We start from the raw sequence: 20,571 nt of genomic DNA on the forward strand, positions 1-20,571 counted from the left end.
GTGTAATGTTTAGGACCTGTTCACCTGCAGGATTCGTGTTCTGTTTGCCATGCATTTAGTACATGTGTCCTGCAGGAAAGAAAGAACAAATTAATCTTAAGAGGTTTACTGAAGGGCCCTTTTGATGCTGCTATGGAGAGGACTCAGCCAGCCAAAAAACTGGAGAAATCCAAATCTTCATACGGTTCAGCTCCGAATTCGAATCCGTCTAAAGAGAAAGGTAAGCTACAAGCTAAGTCGGACCTGACAAGACACTCTCACCTATAGCTCTATCTGTTGTTTCAGAGCCAGTAAGGTCTCACAAGTGATTCAGTTCTCCTGCCTTGGAACGGTGCGGTCTGCTCCACAGTCTCCTTTATTAAAATCTGTGGCAGGCAGTCACCGGTCTTCAACCCATTCCTCTTGATTATCCAGGAGCCTCTTGGATGATGATGTGGAGAGCCTGATTTAGAGGCTTCTTAGGACACTGGTATTAGCTAAAATACTTTTTGGCCCATCCCAGATGGAAATGGTGCAGACAGCCCAACCAACACCTGTCTCAATTCCTCCTCCTCCAACTTCTCTGAGTTTGTAGCCTGAGTGTATGGAAGTCATAGTGGTGGAACCATTGGTTCTGGTAACCTCCTCTGGTCTTTTGGTTCTGACTACTGCTTCGATCTCTTCGATACACCTTTCTATCGATGGATCTGGGAGCCGACGCTCCCTCGTCAGCTCCGTGGGGGGGAGCAGCATTGGACTCTTGTCCGACCCTACTGTACCTCTCAGAGTTTAGGTGCAGGTCAGTTCGGCTCCAATATCAGCCTCGGAGCCATTGCCCTCAGTTCAGAGGACATCTCTGGCTTCTTCGGAACTGGAGATTCTTTCAGGTCAGGACTGTGATGCCTTCGAGGTGATGAGGAGTGTGCTGTCTGCTGAGACAGCTCCACCCTCGGCTCCATTGGCTCCTTTGCTTCATAGGTTCATAGGTTAGTACTAGGCTAACTGCTGTCATGGGCCATTTTAAGCCTGGCCAATTACCCCGTGTGAGACTCAAACCCTGCACCTTGTGTTTTTTAGGTAAGCACCTTAACCATTACTCTAATCTCCCACCACTTTTGGTGCCAGTGTCCACCTCCAAGCCTCCCCTCCATCCCAAGTGTAGGGAACCCATGCTCCAGGATGCCCCATTGGGTGATCCCATCGCTTCCAAAACCTCCCCTGACCATCCCTCAGAGGAGGTCCCTTGGAAGAAAACTTGCAAGAGGAAGCATGTGAACTCCCCTGAGTCCTTGACATCAGACACATACTTGGATGACTCAGAAGGGTCCCCACATTCCCCCTCTGAAGATGTCTCTTTTTCAGACATCTTAGAGATCATTAGACAGATGGGTGACTGGAAGTCCCTTGCCCCTTCTGAAGATGAGTCAGTGTACCTGGATGCATTCGGTTCCTGACCCTAAACCTCTTGGGTATCTCCTCCTTTTGCCCCACTATTGCACCTAGTGAGTTGAAAGGCATGGAGTTCTCCAGACACGATGGAACTAGTTCCACAGAGGCCCAATAAATTCATAACAGCCCCTGAAGACAGACTCTTCTTATCCAAAGGTGTTTCCAATGATGTTATGGTGGTGGCAGCAGCCACCAAGAAGGAATTAGTGGAAACTTCTTCATCTGTCCATCTGCCAAATAAAGAGTCTCCGATGGATGGATACGGGAAGAGTATGTTTTCCTCAGTGACATTTACACTAAGGTCGTTGAACTATTTGACCCACTTTACAAGACTTCAAAGGGATCTCCTCAAAGATTTAGGAGATACCTTACAGGATCCTACAGCTGCGGGAGCCTCAGACAAGGCGGCTTCTCATCTTGCGACCTTGACTTCAGTGATTAACTCCTCCATGCGGCTAATTTCTTATGCAGCCAATGGGGCAAACAGGGTGGCAGGCACAGAAGTAGCCTTACGCAAACACTCCTGGATGTGCCTTTGTCATTTTGCGGAGCCCTTCAAGTCTTCCTTTACCAACGCCCCCTTTGATGGCTTGACCTTGTTCAGGCCTCAGGTAAAAGAGACTCTTACCAGATGTGAACAGGATGGCAAAACTCTCTCTGCCATGGGAGTACGTTTTTCTCCTCCATCTAGGCCTTACCCCCCCCTAGGAGCAGAGGGGGAGGTAACAATGGAAGATGCCGATCTTACGGCAGGGGGGTCTGCAGAATCATGGTGACAGAGATACCTTCTCTGGTAGGCCCTTCCAGCACTCTTGAAGGAAGGCCTGACTGTCCAGGGGGAGAGATTATCCTTGTACCCAAAAGCCTGGCAGACAATCGCAGAAGACACTTAGGTACCATCGATAATATCCAGAGGTTTCAACTTCCTCTGTCAAAAAGACAACAATCTATCCCAGATGTTCCACCCAGTCTTCAGGATCAAGCAAACCTAGAAGTTCAAAGGTTGCTAAGAAAAAGAGTCATCCAGGAAGTTCCCACAGACCAAATTGGACCCGAAACTTCCTCAAGGTTCTTTTTAGCTCCAAAGAAAACAGGGGACTGGAGACCCATATGGGATCTCAGCAGGCCAAACAAATCAGTCAAGAAAACAAAGTTCTGGATGGTAACACTACAGTCCATTCTTCACTTTCTGAGACAGGACAATTGGATGTGCTCTATCAATCTCCAAGATGCGTACTACCACATAAAAATGGACAGACGGTCAAGGAGATATCTACGCTTCCAGCTGGGAGCCCGTCACTATCAGTTCAGAGCTCTGCCCTTTAGTCTCACTACAGCCCCCAGGGTGTTCACCAAATGCATGGCAGTAGTTATGGCTCACGTGAGGTGTCTAGGATTCCGGATGTGTCCATATCTAGATGACTGGCTCCTTACTGCCACCACTGAGCATCAACTAATCAAGGCAAGGAAATCCACAATTTGCTCTTGCTCTCAACTAGGGATCACCATAAACTACAAAAAGTCTGCCTTGTTGCCTTGTCAGTGTATTACCTTTATAGGGGAAGATTTAGACACAAGGGCCATGATAGCAAAGCTGCCTCAAGAAAGAGTATTAACAATCCATCGCCATGTTGCAATGCTGTTCACACAAAAGAGAATCCAGGCAAGATTTGTCCTCAAGGTCCTGGGTTCTATGGCAGCAGCAATCACTCTGGTCCCTACGGCTTGCTTCCACATGAGAATTCTACATTGGCTCCAATTTGCACAATGGTCATTCCAAGATTTACCCATGTCACATCAGATTCTGATCACGGAATCCTGCAAAAAGGATCTGGAGTGGTGGCTTCACTCCCCTATGGTGACAATAGGCAGGCCATTTCTATCCCCCCAACCTGTAGCCACAGTGACCACGGACGCTTCCCAGATAGGGTGGGGAGGGGCATTATCTGTGACAGACTGTTCAAGGGACTTGACAGGAACATGAGTACCACTTGCACATCAATGTCCTGGAGATGAGAGCGGTGCTTCTGGTGTTGCAAGCACTTCAGGACTCTCTACCTACAGGAACTATAGCGATACAGATGGACAATATGTCTGTAGTATGGTACATCAACAAGCCGGGTGGAACCAGATCTTACCCTTGTGTCAAGAGGCTCTATGTGTTTGGCAATGGGTGATGTCTTCCCAACGCTTTCTGTTTGCAGTGCACATCCCAGGGAAATCCAATGTGATAGCAGACAAGCTCAACCAGGCTATCATGTTGCCTCACAAGTGGTCTTTGAAACAGGAAGTTGCGGACTTGATTTTTCACAAATGTGGCCAGCCATGCTGCGATCTGTTTGCCACCCCCCCAACAACAAATGCAGCAGCTACTTTGCCCTAGTCCCACCACCGGGACAGTCACCCAGGGATGCACTTATTCACGATTGGCCCCCAGGACTGCTTTACGCCTTTCCACCTTTTCCCCTGATCTCCAAGGTTCTTCAGAAAGCATAGTCATTGGGTTGCAAGCTAATCCTCATTGCCCCTTACTGGCCTCACCAGATATGGTTCCCATTCATTTTGCCTCACCTGCAGGGGGAGCCTTGGATCCTGGACCCAGCGTCAGATCTTTTGATGCATCAGTCGAGGGCTGTCCATCCTTCCATCCAAACTCTCAAGATCACAGCTTGGTTTCTTCACTTCCGGTCTTAGCCAGGCTTCCTGATGTTTCTCCAGCAGTTCAACACATTTTGATTTCCTCCCATAAGCCCACTACTAGGAAACTTTATGCTAGTAAATGGAAGAGGTTCTCTTGTTGGGCAGGCAAACATCAAGTTGATCCCTTTACTGCTCCCATTTCTAAGATTCTTGAATTTCTTGCTGAAACCATTGAGCGAGGAACAGCTGCAGCTACTATCTGAATTCAGTTAGCTGCCATTTCTAATTTCCATATGGGAGAAATGGGGTCCAATATCATGTCCCATAGGCTGTCCAAGGCATTCCTAAAAGGAACTACCCTCTTAAGACCTCCAGTAAGAAAACCTCTCCCCCCAGGATCTAAATTTAATTTTAGATGCTCTGATTCTTCCCCCCTTTGAACCATCTGCTTCTTGTCTGCTCAAATTTCTGACTTGGAAGACCCTTTTCTTGGTTACAATTACCTCAGCCAGAAGGGTTTCAGAATTACAGGCCTTATTTATTCTTCCCCATACTTGTTTTTCCATAAAGATTGGGTTTCTCAGAACCAGCCCCCCTTTCTTACCCAATGTATGTTCTGACTACAATTTGAATCAGTCCATAGAGCTTCCTGTTTTCTTCCCCAATCATGGCAACAGGGCAGAGTATAAGCTTCATCAGTTGGACATTCATAGACAGTTATGTTTCTATTTACACAGGACCAAGGACTTTAGAAAATCTGGCCAATTGTTTATATCTTTTGCGGACAATAAGAAAGGTTGTGCAGTCTCAATACTGACTCTAAGTGGCTTTCAGACACTATAAAATATGTCTATGATTTGCATAAACAAAAACTTCCAGGGAAAATTAACGGACAGTCAATACGGGCTTTGGTTACCTCTATTGCTTTTCAAGACAGACTGCCTTTGGATTTGATCTGTGCGGCAGCTACATGGGCTAATCCTCATACCTTTATCACTCCTTACAAAGTAGATGTGGCCTCCCGGAACAGGGCATCCTTTGGTTCCACAGTCCTGAAGATTTTTTTCCGGTGAGCCACCCAAGAATCAAGTGCTGGGGACACTGTCCCAAATAGCAAGAATGAGGGTGAGATATGGACAATATAACATAAAAAAGTTATGTACTCACCAGAATGTTCCATGTTTGTTGTCCTTGATCTCGCTTTCCTTCTTGCGTCCCACCCTCCTTCACCTTCCTTGAGGATCGAAAGAAATCTTGTTTTTGTTAGTTATACTGGCTGGGCTTTCCTTTTTACCATACCTTTTGGTTAGTCCTACTCTCCCCTTCTTGCGCTTGCGGATAGGGTTACACGTTTATATGCAGGTGTCATCTGTTATGTAGAATAGAGTACATCTCTTTTCTATTTGTATGGTCTAGCACTGGGTTATCACAAACGAGATCTGGGTAACTACCAGTAGGCATGCTGGGATAGGGGCTAGCCTCGAGCCAGTAAAAGCTCTCAAGCTATAGTATACGGCCAATTCATACCCAAACAGCAAGAAGGAACTTGAGATCAAGGACAACAGACATGGAACTTTATGGTGAGTACATAACTTCTTTTTCTTGAGAAGCCTTATACTCAGCCATCCTTTTCATTTTACCCTTTGATTTTTGCAGTTTATCAGTTCATCTGAAGAGCTAGTTAAAACTTCTATTTTAGCATCATTTTGCTGTTTGAGATTATGAATATTTCTTCATTGTTTCATTTATTTTACATACCTCTGACTACTCAGACTTTTTTGCTCTAAAATGCTTTAAACCATCTCCTCTACCAAAGCTAAAACTTGAACTTGCTTGCCACTCAACAGCAGCTAGATTCTTTCAAGCCAGGGTTTTCTCTTCACCTTTTCTGTATGATTTTCTTTCAGGTTCTCCAAATTTCTTCGTTGCTGGCATCCAGGCAGCATAATTACCATCCAATGACTAAAATGTACCCAGTCTGACAATCTCAATAGTCTTTTTCTTTTAGTTTCTTTTTTTACACTGGGAGAGCTGAAATCAAGCTGTAGCTGAGTATGTAGCCATCTTGGAAGTCCTCCCAAAATGTATTACAGTTTCTGTGTAACAAGTAATACATTAGTTTAGCTATAGTATATCATAAATATTTAAAATCACCTTATGCCAATGGAATTATTTACATAAGCTCTGTAACTGTTTTTTTTTCTTTTTAAAGGAAGAGGATTGTAATCTTGACCGGGAAAGTCCGACTAGGACAAAGCCTATTTTTAGCGGAGACCCTGGGAGAAATGCTCCAGACGCATGTCTTTGGAATGCATGCATATAGTCTTTTTTTCTCTCCAAGTCTTTTGGGTTTCTGATGCCATGATGGAATGGACCCCCTTTCCTAAGTCAAAGTATGATTAAAGTTCATGAAATTACTATTGTTTCAGTCTTTCATGTTAGCCAAAAATACTTTTTGCAGCACCCGCAATGTGCCCAGTAATGACTCCTCCTGCATTTTGTAAGGAATAACGCATATCGGTAACATATGTAAGAATGATTTTAAATTATTTTTTGTAAGACCCATTGCTCCTACTACTACTACTAGAACTGTCTGGGTATCCTTCTGTCACACTGACCTTGTTTCTGCTTGCAATTCCTGGTATTATATGGCTTTGCATCTCTCTGTACATAAGACACTGTAGTCAATGAGTGTAGCAATTTCAGTGATCAGTGCTACCTTTGTCTTCTTTTCATGGACTACTCTAGTTGTTTTTTCTCACATCAGTTTTTTGAACTGTTGGTAACTGATGAGCCCATGTGATATAAACTTCATCATTTTCTATGATGCCTTATAGCTCATGTTTCCAGTGTTTTTCAGCTACTTCAGTGTTGTAATGTCTGCACAATCCCCAATGCAACAGTCTTGTGACATTATTATGCCTTTCAGTATACAGTCGTTTCCTGCCATTAGTATATCACAACCAGCAACAAAATGTGTGACTGTTTCCAATTCTGTTTTACATTTTTTTCTGTTCTCCCCACATGTTCAAAGGACTTTGTAAACCAGTGTGTATGTAGTCCACTATCTTGGGCCTGCCAATATTAAACTTTCATCCTTTGGTTTAAATTCACCTCTCCTTAACCATTCTTGCATTTGATCCTGATCAACGTGAGGCTGTGCCAAGAGTTTTCTATATCTGCAACTATACTGGTGCATTTTCCACATATCTTGCTTTCTGAGTTGATCTTTCACCTTATATGCTTTCTTTTGTTTTTGGCACATTTAGCTGCTGCCTGATTTTTTTCTTCTGGTTTGTTTTCCATTCCCACTTGATGCTGATATGCTTCTGCTAACTAAGCAGGGAAATCATTTTAGACTTAGTCTCCTCATGTTTTAAAAATTTCACCACTTTTGGGTCTTGTGAGGTCAGCATATATACATACAGTCCCATGATTGCAGATCTATACATGTAATCAATTTCAAGAAGGTCCATACCTCCTTCAGTATGGTGAAGATATAATCTTGGTATGTACTATTTTTTATAAATCATTTGATGAGCATGAAGCATCTTTCTTGTTTTCCTGTCCAACCTATCCAACACCTTCTGGGGCCAGTCAACCACTCCAAACTGTAAGTTAGGACAGGAAAAGCAAGTTGGTTTATCGCTTGGACTTAGTTCATAGATGTCAGGGCTGTTTTCAGTACTAATTTAAGTCTTCTAAAATATTCCTTACTAAGTTTTATTCACATTTGTTCTTGTTTTTTTTGTTTATCCTTCATCAATTCCCAAATATTTATACACTCCCTCTTGCTCAAGTTCTTTTATATCACATTCCTGTTCCAAACTGATGTTTTCTTGGTGCTGCAGTTTTCCTGCTTTAAAGGTTGCTTTTGCACATTTATCAAGACCAAATGACATTCTTATATCATCTGAAAAAGTTTTGACCACTTGTAGTTGTACTTTCAGTTCCTCATCTGATGAACTATACAGTTTTAAATCATCTATAAAAAGAAGATGAGAAGTCTTTACACTTTGTTGTTTTCTGGGAGCCAAATTGCAGTTATGACCTAATCTGTTCAAGTAGACAACTTAATGGGTTAAGGGCAACACAAAAGAGCAGCAGTGACAGAAAGTCACTTTGGAATATCCCTATTTGAAATTTTATCCCTGGAATAATAATTTGTCCTTCATCATGGCTTAACTGCAAAGTGGTTTGCCACTGTTTCATAGTCACTGTAATGTAATTGATCAGTGTAGGGTATATCTTATACATTTGTAAGCACTCTTTTATCCATGAATGTGGGATACTATCAAATAATTTATCCATGCCATAGTTAGATTCTTCCCCCATTTACAGTTCTACATCATGACTTTAACAAGAAATGATCCTTTGTTCCATATGACTTTCTTTTATTACCCTTTTGTTCTATTGCCATTATTAAAATTTTATCTAAATGACTGTAAACTCTATCAGCACCAATTCCAGTGTATAGTTTATACGTAGACACAGAAAAAAGCCAATAAATGCTAACTTGAAAAACATAAAGGCCCCTGAGTGGATCACACTATACACTCCATATCTCTCAAAGAACTGTACCAGTCATTTGTAAAACCAAAAGTCATTTTATTTCCAAAAAAACAGTTAAGCACTTTTGTCTCAGTTATACAATAGAGACTTCTTTAGAACTAAACAGCATTCACTGCTCAAGCCATTTATAACGTGACAAACAATAATTAACTACCAACATTTTCTCTCTCTTATAAAGGCATAGTAACATACAAGAACGTCTAACAGTATGACTACATATAACATGCCATACAACTTAAATAAGAATGCATTAACTATTCAGTAGTCCTAACTCTTATGGAAATGTAAAAAAATATATATAAAATGTTGCAAGATAAAGTTTTGTTTGTGTCTTTCGGCTTTTCCCGGTTAGGGGTCGCCACAGTGGAACTCCGGTCCGGTAATGATTGGCAGTAGATTTTTACGTGCTGGCTTACCGGGCCTAACGCACAACCTTCAATGAAGGAATGCCCATTCACGCATGTCACCACACAGAAGACGCTCTAACTGAGAATCGAACGGACAACGTCTAACTGTGAGGCAACAACGCTACCGCAGCACCACCACCACATGTATTGCAAGATAAAGTATAATATAAAAATATGTGAAACATGTTATAGTTCAACAGCTCTCCTTTTAAGAACTGGGGTCAGGGCGAGGTACTCATTTATACCTGGTGGTATGTTGGACTGCAGCTTTATAATCCAATGCAGTTCCCTTAGTTCAAGAGACAATTTCCACCAACCACCCCTAGGTTGTGTTGGTAGTTGTTCCAAAATAGCAGACTTAAAACATGTAAATCTATGACACTGAAGTGAGTGTTTGTATAGGGAATTATTGATGTTCGCCTTTAAAATTGCATAAAGGTGTTCATAAATCCTAGTTTTTAACTTCCTTTCTGTTTTCCCTATATAGTAACCTCCACAGGTCTGGCAATTCAAAATATCTACCACACCTTTGGTGTTACAATTACCCTTGGCTAAGTTTACTTTATAACCATCTTCCCTTAAAACAATGTTATTAAGTTCCAGAATATAATGACATTGCCTACAGGCACCACATTTTGTCATATCTTTATCAGGAAGGGGTGTTAAATAGGTTGTTCAAAAAGTAGCTTCAAATTACTCCCAGTTTTATGAACGAACTCTGGTTCATACTCCAAAATATTCAATATACTGGGGTTACCTTTAAATATTGTCCAATTTCTGGAAATAATTTTCCTAATCTCTGCTGCACCTTTACCATATGGAATAACAAAACTATCACTATGTTGACTTTAAGATTTGTCCTTTGTAATAATGTCTGTCAAGTTGCTTTCACCTAGTAATGGCTTAAATTTGGTACCTCAACTTATCATCACTTCAGATTTGATAGATCCCAAAAGGTTAACAGGGTAACCTCTATTAACAAACATGTCTGTAATAATATCTGTTTCTGATTTAAAAGTTACTATATCTGAACACATATGTGCTGCTCTCACCAGTTGTCCCTTATATATATTTATTTTCGTAAATTTGGGGTGACGGCTATTGTAGTCCAAATAGTTGTTTGAAAAAGTATGTTTCCTAAAGATTCTGGAAGCAAATGTCCCCAGTATATTGTTTTTGAAAAGTGTCACATCCAAATACTCAATCGTACTATCTGAATTTGTTGACGTAAATTTAAAATATTCACACGCCCCATTTAGATACTCCAAAAACAGGACCGGTTGATTGTCAGTCTCTTTACAAAGAATAAATAAATATGCAGTTCATTGTTAAATATAATGACAAATGAACTAGTGAATTGTTTTGTGAACTATAAAAGCTTAATGAAGAAATTATTAGTGACTTTTTAAACATTTGTTTGTTTGTGTCTTTCGGCTTTTCCCAGTTAGGGGTCGCCACAGAGGAACTCCGGTCCGCTAATGATTGACAGTTCATAATGCTACTAAATATGGCAGTATTTTTACAAGAGTAGAAAACAATGTTTCTGTTAATTTAGATAAGAAGAGTCACAAACTGAGTAGAGATGCTCAAGACTATTTAAATAATAAACCATACCCCTTTCCCAAATCCTATGTTAAGACTAATTATGATGGAGTACAAGCAGAAGGGTTAGATAAAGGAGGGGGCATAGTAGTGTTTGATATAGATAACCACAATGACCGAATCAAAGAATTGCTTAGTGATGAAACATATTCGATAAGTTCTAGATCTGAAGTGAATGGTGCATATAACTTGGTTAAATCTTGTATCAACGACCTTTTTATAGAAGGGCGTATAGATCAACATCTTTTGAATTACATGACTACTTCATTTCTTGTGTTTCCTTCATTGTTTGGAATCCCTTAGATCCATAAGGATCTTATAAATCCGCCTATGAGGCCCTTAGTAGACGGCCGTGGTTCTCCCACATATGCTTGTGCGAAAGTTATTGATTCTTTTTTACAAAAATGTGTTATATCTGAACTTCAAATCTGCAAAGACTCCTGGTCATTTTTGACAAATGTGAATAAGTTGGAGTATAGTTCTGGTTACAACATGTTGACAATTGATGTAAAGGACTTATACACTTGTATTCCCCATCAAGTAGCGATAGACTGGGTTGCTTTCATGATGAGGAAGCATGAGGTTTCTAGTGACAACATTTCCTTAATTATTGAATTATTGGATTTAATTTTAACTAACAATTATTTTATTTTCAATCAACAGTTTTATTTGCAGAAGGTAGGGTTGGCTATGGGGTCGCCTTGTGAGGCCAGCGTAGCCAACCTTGTGATGGCATATTGGGAGTCTGAGTTTGTATTTAAGAATCAATTATATGTAGATAATGTTGTATATTATACAAGATATCTTGATGATATCTTCGTTTTATTAAATGGTGAAGAACAGGTAGCTTCCATTCTTTTAGAGCTCTTTAATTCTACAACTGAATTTTTAAAATTTACCTCTACCTTTGATAAAGAATCAATTGCATATTTGGATGTATTAATTAAGAAAAACAATGAATTGAACTGCTTTACAGCAAGAATACATAGAAAAAATACATATTTGAATATGTTTCTCAATTTTTCAAGCTGCCACCCTTTTTTTCAGAAAAGGACAGTTGTCAAAGGACAACTTGTTAGGGCAGCTCGTATTTCTACTCAAGAAGATGATTTTAATGAGGAATGTGAATTTTTGAAATCTGCTTTTACACATAGGGGGTATCCTTTAGATTTAATTGAAGATTTAATTCAGGAAGTTAAAACTAAAAGGTTAAATCAAGTTTATGTACCTTTGATGGCTTTGAAAATTGTTGATGCAGAATTGAATTCCCAATTTAGTGAAATTAATGGTTTGAACACGAGTTCACTAACTTCAAAGGTAGTTTGTGACGGTTTGGTTTGTAGTTTTATTACTACTTTCTGTACACAGAGTTTTTCTTGTGTTAACATAATCAAGAAAAATTGGGATCTGTTTAGATCGAATCAAAGTTTATTAAATAAATTGGGGCAAGGACCAAAAATAGTGTTTAAACGTGGGAGGAATTTGAAAGATCTATTAGTGCACAATACAAGCACGCTTGTTAAAATAGCAGGGATGGTGAAATGCGAGGCCTGTAATATGCGTAAACACATAGAGACAACTAATTCCTTCACTGTTAATGATTATAGATATAAGTTACGAAGGAAATTTAACTGTAATTCTAGGGAAATAGTATATTTGGCTAGGTGCATGAATTGTCCTGCCTTCTATGTGGGTAAGATGGAGCGGAGGCTCCGCGATAGGATATATGAGCATATTTATGCCATAAACCACAAGAAGGCGGACAATGCCCTAGCCAAACATGTTGCTTTGTATAGTAATCATTATTTTAAATTCTTGGTGATTGATTCTATATCTAGGAATCCTAGAGGAGGTCCATACGTTTTTAGATTACTTGAATTGGAATTGAAATGGCAAATTATGCTAAACGCTTATAATGTACCTGGTTTAAATGATGCAATTTCTATCAGCAGTTTGCTGAGACTTAGGAGTTTAATTATATAACATAATATTGTGCATTTGATGAGTATAAATGTTTTACGACCGATGTACTATTTTTCATTTTATTTTAATATATTAGGGTTAGGTAATTTTAAGATGTAATGGTATTTCAATTGTTTAATTGCTTTTTTCATTTTGGCCCCTTTTTGGCATTTTATTATTTAAATGAGCTGGTCTGTGTGTTTTTTGCATTCTGATGAAGGCTGTTGTTTCAGCCGAAAAGCGCTTCAAACTAATTGGAAGTATTAAAGAGAGTTGGTTGCCAGTTTGTTCGGGCTTTTTTTGTTTTTAAAAGGGTTAGATAATGAACAAGAGGGGGAGGCTGAAGTATACTATGATTCTATTAATAATTTTCAACATGAACACTACTTAGACAACAGAAATATTAATGGTAACAACTATGGTGATGAATATCCACCGCTTGGAAGGTCAGAACATTTATATAATAAAAACAGACACGTTTTTTTACACAGGAATCCACAGCAGAGCTCCATGAGAGACAGGGGCAGGGGGAAAACATGGAAATAAATATTAGTACTACATCCCCTCATATAGTTACAGAATGCAATGGCATTTTAAACACCCTATGGGGTTTTAATATTTTTAATTATACATCCCTAGAACTAGATGAAAGATCTTTTACACTTTTCACCAAAGGTTTCAAATTTATGCCTACTTTCAAAATTAGTATGGTTGACATGGTCACCGAACTGAAGATTTGATATTGTTAATCCTTGTTCATTCCTTACGTATGGGTATCGGTTCCGAGCTCGGAACTGAGCCGGCCATTTTCCAAGCTTGCGTCAGCTTCAAACTCTTGAGCTAAACTCTTACCCACAATCCCCCTCTCCCTGTTACCTCAGATTTCATTTGCCACGTTGCCATCTGGTCGTGTCAAGCTACTTCTCTTGAACTAAGTACAGTCAATTGTTGTTTAATTGCTTTACAAATTACTTTTCTGTCAGAAAAGTTGATGTTTTATTGTCTCTTGCTCTATCACATCTAGCATTCATAATTTCCTCAGGTTTTTTCTGGCCTTTACTTACCCTTTTTACCGCGAGGTAATTTCTCCTTACCATCGTTGGTAATCCCTTTCCTTTTCTTTTTCATACCTTCGGGTACTCTCTTGTACCATTGTTGGTACTTTTCTATTTGTTAATATGGCAGATAAAAAGGGTAGTCCGGGGTTTAAGTGGTGTTCTGATTGTGGGCACAAACCGCCTACTTCTGATGCACACTCTTTATGTGTTTATTGTTTGGGAGCTTCCCATTTATCTGTTGAACCACCTTGTACTATATGTGAAAACTTTTCTAATAGTACTTTGTTAGAAAAGAAAAATAAGCTGATACTGAAGGTACTTCTAAAATCTCCCTTTTCAGAGGCTATTTCTGGGTCAGAGGTCTCAACCCCTCCTAAAGCCCATAAGAAAATGGATGTTTCTACTAAGGCTAAATCCTTGCCTTCGTCCCCGGCTGGAGACTCACCAACCAAAATCTAAAAAGGCTAAAATTTCGGCTCCGGAGCTCTCTCAGTCAGCCCCAGTGCTTTTAGTGCCCAGACCTTCGGCACCGAGGCCTTTGGCTCCATTAGTGATTTTGGCTCCATCCTCTCCTGCAGCCTTCTACATATTGGCACCGATGGGCTCCTCGGTTCAGACCTTTACCACTGTATCGGCACCGACTGTTCAGTCAGCACAGACCTTGACCGCGTCGGCTCCGAGATCTTTCTCAGAACCGAGGCCTTTATTACTGACTACAGTTTTGTCAGTTCTATTTTCAGCACCAACAACCACTTTGGCATTGATCCCTGTGTTGGTGCAGACAATGACATCGGCACTGATGACTTCTTTGGTGCAGAATACAGTAGTTCAGTCTTTCTCTGCACCATTGTCCTCGGTGCGATCAGATGAGATGGGCACCAAGTCTGCCTCTTTTGTGGACAGGCTTGTTTCTCCCTCAGTCTCTGTGAGGTCCACTAGAAGTCTTTCTGAACATGATGTGTTGCATCTTGTGGACCAGGCATTCTTGACCAGAGGTATTCCACCCCCCCAGGAAATATCCTTCCTTGGGAAGTGATCACCCATCTCCAAAGACACCTTCTTATTCTCCTTCTCCATTGCCTTTGAAGTCCATGGATATAGTATAGTCTTCCCTTTCTGCGGTTCACTTTATGGATCTCACTAAGGAACCACAGTTGCCTTCATGGCAGGAAAGTTTTGCTATGACCCAGGATGTCAGCTGTGATATGCATAGCTTGCTGCACCACAGCCATCCAGGGACTCTGAGTCGGCAGGCTGAGCCACTTAGGGGAGGAGTGCCCCCTGTCCTTGACATACACTCCTCTCCGGGTGGACCAGCCTTCCAACTGATGGAGAAGGCTTTCACTGCTGCTGGCGATACCGGACTGTCTATACCTCCACCCTCCTCTGGTACACTGGTTTCACAAGTCGCACCTAGTGGACACCGGGTGCAAGGGCCTCAGGACATATTCCCTCAGGAATCCCCCTTTCCATTGTCTTCCCCAGCTTCTCCCACTGAGGAGGTCCACCGGAAAAGTTCATGTCAGAGGAAGCACATGGACTCCACTGAGGAGTCTCTTACCGAAGACACAGATTTCGATGAGGGGGAAGGATACCCTCGGTCACCCTCTGAGGTATCCTTTGGTGATATCCTTGAAATCCTGAAACAGAGAGGTGACTGGCAGCCCTCTAATCTGACCCCTGAGGAATTTCTGTGCCTGCAGGCTTTTTGCGCCCGGCCCCCCACCTCCTGGGTTACTCCACCTACCCATGAACTTGTCAAGTTCATCATGCAGCATGCCTGGAAGGCCCCTGATACTGTTGAAGCTATTCCCCGGAGGCCAGATAAGATCTTGTCCCCTTCTGCTTCAGATCCCCACTGGTCCAAAGGTCTTCCCATAGATGCTTTGGTGGTGGCGGCTGCAACAAAAAAGGATCTGGCAGAAGAAGGAAAGCCAGACTGTCCATCTGCCTAACAGAGAGTCCTGGGCCCTGGACAGAATAGGGAAGCACACTTTTGTTTCAGCGACCTTTGCTATCAGGTCCCTGAATTATATGGCACATTTTACCAAGCTTCAAAGGGATCTGGTTTCTGAGCTCTCTGAAACCTTGGCTGGTGCAGTGTCTGATGAGGTCCATGACAAAGTGGCCTTTCAGTTGGCCACCATTGAGTCTATATCTAACTCCTCTATGTGATTGATATCTCACGCATCAGATGGAGCAGCAAGAGCAGCGGGTTCAGCTGTGGTCCTCAGACGACACTCCTGAATGCGCTTGTGCAACTTCGTGGAACCTTTTATGTCTTCCTTTCTTAATGCCCCCCATTGGGCCCTCCTCGTTGTTTGGGCCCAAAGTTAAAAGCACACTGGTCAGATGTGAACAAGAAAGTAAAACCCTTTCTGCCATAGGTGTCCGTTATTCTTCCTCTCAATGTGCTTTCTCCCAAAACCAAAAGAGTGGGAAGAAATGGTTCAAGAAATCTCAAGGTCCTTTCCATGACACACAGACCGAGTTCTCCCCCAGAGGCAGAGGGGGAAACTCACAGGGAAAATGCTCCTTTCGGGGCAGAGGGAGACCGTGTAACCAGGGTTCCAGGGATTCTTTCCCTGGTCAATCCTATCAATGCTCCTGAAGAGCAGCCCGACTCCTTTCTTCTCCTTGTACCCTTCTGCCTGGCTAACCATCACCACCGATTCTTGGGTACAAAGGATCATAACCAGAGGTTATCATATCCCCTTTGATCTTTGTCCTGTCCCTTCAAAAAATCTTCCTGATGTTCCACCCAGTCAAAGGGAAGAAGCAGCACTAGAGATAGAAAATCTGTTAAGAAAAAGAGTCATCCAAATAGTCCCCCCAGACCAGATAGGATCCAGATTCTACTCAAGACTATTTTTGGTGCCAAAGAAAACCGGGTACTGGAGACCAGTTTTGGATCTCAATGTATTGAAAAAGTTTGTGAGAGTACAAAAATTCTGGATGGTCACTATACAGTCAATCCTCCCACTTTTGGAAAAGACAATTGGATGTGCTCTATAGATCTTCAAGATGCGTACTACCACATAAAGGTGGACAGGCCATCAAGAAGATGTCTGCACTTCTGTGTGGGAGCCAGTCACTACCAGTTCAGATTACTGCCCTTCAGACTCTCTACAGCCCCCAGAGTGTTCACAAAGTGCATGGCAGTTGTCACAGCTCACTTGTGACTTCAAGGATTCCAGGTGTTTCTGTACCTAGACGACTGGCTCATTTCCACCCCCACCAGACATCTACTGGAAAAAGCCCTGACATACTCTCTCCTCGCTGCTCAAAGGCTAGGCATAACCATAACCTGGCAGAAATCCAATCTCACCCCATCTCAGTCAACAGAATTCATAGGGGTTATCTTGGACACAAAAAACTGCCGAGCTGCTATTCCAGAGCACAGAATTTTAAGGCTAAAACAACAACCAATTCCAATCCTTTCAAAGGAAAAATCCACGGCTCACTCTGTTCTACACCTGTTGGGTTTCATGGCAGCCGCCATCACCATTGTTCTCCTGGCCATGTTTCACATGAGGCTTCTACAATGGCTACTGCTCACCCAATGGTATCCTTTTCAGCGTCCTCTTTCAGCCATGATTCGAGTAACCCACAGGTGCAAACAGGATTTATATTTGTGGATGACACACAATCTTTCTCAATGGTCTCGCCCCTTTTCCCCCCAGCAACCCAAGGCCACAGTGACCATGGACACCTCCCTGATGGGGTGAGGGGGCTATGTCAGTGACAGATAGTCCAAGGCACTTGGTCCCAACCGGAGGCCCATCTGCATATAAATGTTCTAGAGCTGAGGGCGGTGCTTCTGGCGTTGCAAGCATTCCATCTCCTGCTGCCGTCTGGGGCAATTGCGATTCAATCAGACAACATGGCGGTGGTCTGGTACATCAACAAGCAAGGTGGAACCAAATCTTACCCCCTTTGTCAAAAGGCCATGAGGATATGGCAATGGGTGATGGCTACCAACCATTTTCTTCTAGCAATGCACATTCCCGGGAGTTCCAATGTGATAGCAGACAGACTCACCTCACGAGTGGTCCCTGAATCCCTTGATAGCGGTGGAGATCTTCCACCACTGGGGCCATCCTTGCTGTGACCTCTTTGCATCCCCAGCCAACTACAAATGCAGCAACTACTTCTCCCTGATTCTCCCTCCGGGACAGTCACCCAGGGATGCTCTAGTCCACGATTGGTCCTCAGGTCTTCTCTATGCATTTCCACCCTTTCCTCTCATTCCCCAGTTTCTGAAGAAAGCCAGGCAGTTGAAGAGCAAGGTAATTCTCATAGCACCATATTGGCCACGACAGATTTGGTTCCCATTCCTTTGGACTCACCTACTAGATCGACCATGGATCCTACATCCAATCCCGGAGTTGATCTCACACCCACAGAACCTGATTCATCCCAACCTGAATAGCCTGAAGCTAATGGCTTGTCTACTCCAATTCCCTTGATTGCCAGGCAGAATGATCTTTCTTTACCAGTACGTGATATTCTCATTGTTTCTTATAAGTCCTCCACTAGAATTACTTATCTGAGCAAGTGGAAAAGATTTACCTGTTGGCTGAAAGATAAACAAGTAGACCAGTGTCGATAATACTAGACTATCTGGCTGACCTGTTTCAATCGGGTCTATCGGCCTCTACCATTAGAGTTTATTTGGCTGCAATTTCTAATTTTCATGAGGGTATCCGAGATTCCTCTCTTATGTCCCATAAATTGTGCAAGACCTTCATAAAAGGTGTGAATCATCTGAAGCCACCTTTTAGAGAACCTATTCAACCATGGGATTTAGCATTAGTTCTACAAGCTCTGACAATGGCATCTTTTGAACTAGCCTCTTCTTGCGACCTCAAGTATTTGTCATGGAAAACTTTGTTTTTGGTCGCTATTACTTCTGCCAGACATATTTCTGAACTTCAGGCTTTATGTATCAAGAGTCCATACTTGATTTTTCCTAGAGATAGAGTGTCTCTGAGAACTAATCCGTCATTTCTGCCTAAAGTGATCTCTGAAATGTCCATTAATCAAGCCATTGAATTACCAGTTTTCTTTCCCAACCATTCAAACAGAGGAAAGCATTGCCTACATACCCTTAATATACACAGGCAAATCCATTTTTACCTAAACAGGACTAAACCCTTTCGTAAATCTGACCAGTTATTTATGGCCTTTTCTGGACATAGATTAGGATCGGCTGTTGCTAAGGTCACATTAGCTAGATGGTTGAAGGACTGTGAGACCTTTATTTACACACAACGTAATAACTCATTGCCTACTACCATGAAAGCTCATTCAACAAGGTCGTTGGCAACTTCTGCTGCCTTCCATGCCAGAGCTTCTTTACATGACATCTGTGCAGCTGCAACTTGGGCTTTGCCTCATACCTTCATCAGTCATTACAAATTGAATTTGGCCTCCAGGGGAAGAGCATATTTCGGTTCTACGGTGTAAATTCCCTTTCCTGTACTTTGTCGGATGATACGAAGTATCAAGTCTCCTAAAAAAACTGCTTATAGCACACAAAAAGAGTTTATTAACAGAGGACGCACTTTTACAGGGTGCTATTTCTGAAGAACTGTATAATTTCCTCCATGTAGATACCCCTATATACCTGTAGCATTTGACATACCTAAAATCCATAAGAAGATTGAGCATCCACCTTTCAGGATAATTATGTCGGCTAATGGAGGGGTAACACACCCACTGCAGATTTTTATTGATAGAATTTACAAAGGAGCACATGGGTCAGTGGACTACATTTTAAAAGACACAGGGGATTTTTTGACAAAAATCAATTGCTCATGGTTTTCTGATAGCTGTTGTTTCTCCACAATAGATGTCATAGATTTGTTTACATATATTCCTCATGAAGAAGGGCTTGAGTTATTTTATGAAGCAACTAGGGCCTTAACAAATTTTAATGATACACGTATTAATTTTATTATGATTGGTATGGGGCTCATCCTCAAGAACAATTTTTTTTCTGTTTGAAGGGTAATATTGCAAACAGCTTAAAGTGGTGGCAATGGGGGCAAGTTGTGCCTCCCTATTTGCGAATATGGTGTTATATGCTTGGGAAGCTAAATTTGTTTTCAGTACACATTTCCCCTTAAAATGGCACATGTACTTGAGATTTTTGGATGACATATTTATTCTTTGTAAAGAGACTGACAATCAACTGGTCCTATTTTTGGAGTATCTAAATGGGGTGCGTGAATATTTTAAATTTACATCAACAAATTCAGATAGTACAATTAACTGTTTGGACATGACACTTTTCCAAAACAATATACGGGGGACATTTAGTTCCATAATTTTTAGGAAACACACTTTTTCAAACAACTACTTGGACTACAAGAGCCGTCACCCCAATTTTACAAAAATAAATATATATAAGGGACAATTGGTAAGAGCAGCACGTATGTGTTCAGATATGGTAAGTTTTAAATTAGAAATATATATTATTACAGACATGTTTTTTAATAGAGGTTACCCTATTAACCTTTTAGGCTCTATCAAATCTGAAGTGATGACAAGTAGAGGTACCAAATTTAAGCCATTACTAGGCAAAAGCAACTTGACAGACACTATTATAAAGGACAAATCTTTTAGTCAACATAGTGATAGTTTTGTTATTCCAAATGGTGAAGGTGCAGCAGAGGTTAGGAAAATTATTTCCAGAAATTGAACAATAGTTAAAGGTAACCCCAGTATATTGAATATTTTGGGATATGAACCAGAGTTTGTTCATAAAACTGGGAGTAATTTGAAGCTACTTTTTGAACAACCTATTTAACACCCCTTCCTGATAAAGGTATGACAAAATGTGGTGCCTGCAGGCAAGGTCATTATATTCTGGAACTTAATAACATTGTTTTAAGGGA

Source organism: Protopterus annectens, chromosome 2.part2 (genome assembly GCF_019279795.1).
Source record: "Protopterus annectens isolate FY-2018-M chromosome 2.part2, PAN1.0, whole genome shotgun sequence".
In the NCBI taxonomy this organism is placed as follows: Eukaryota; Metazoa; Chordata; order Ceratodontiformes; family Protopteridae; genus Protopterus; species Protopterus annectens.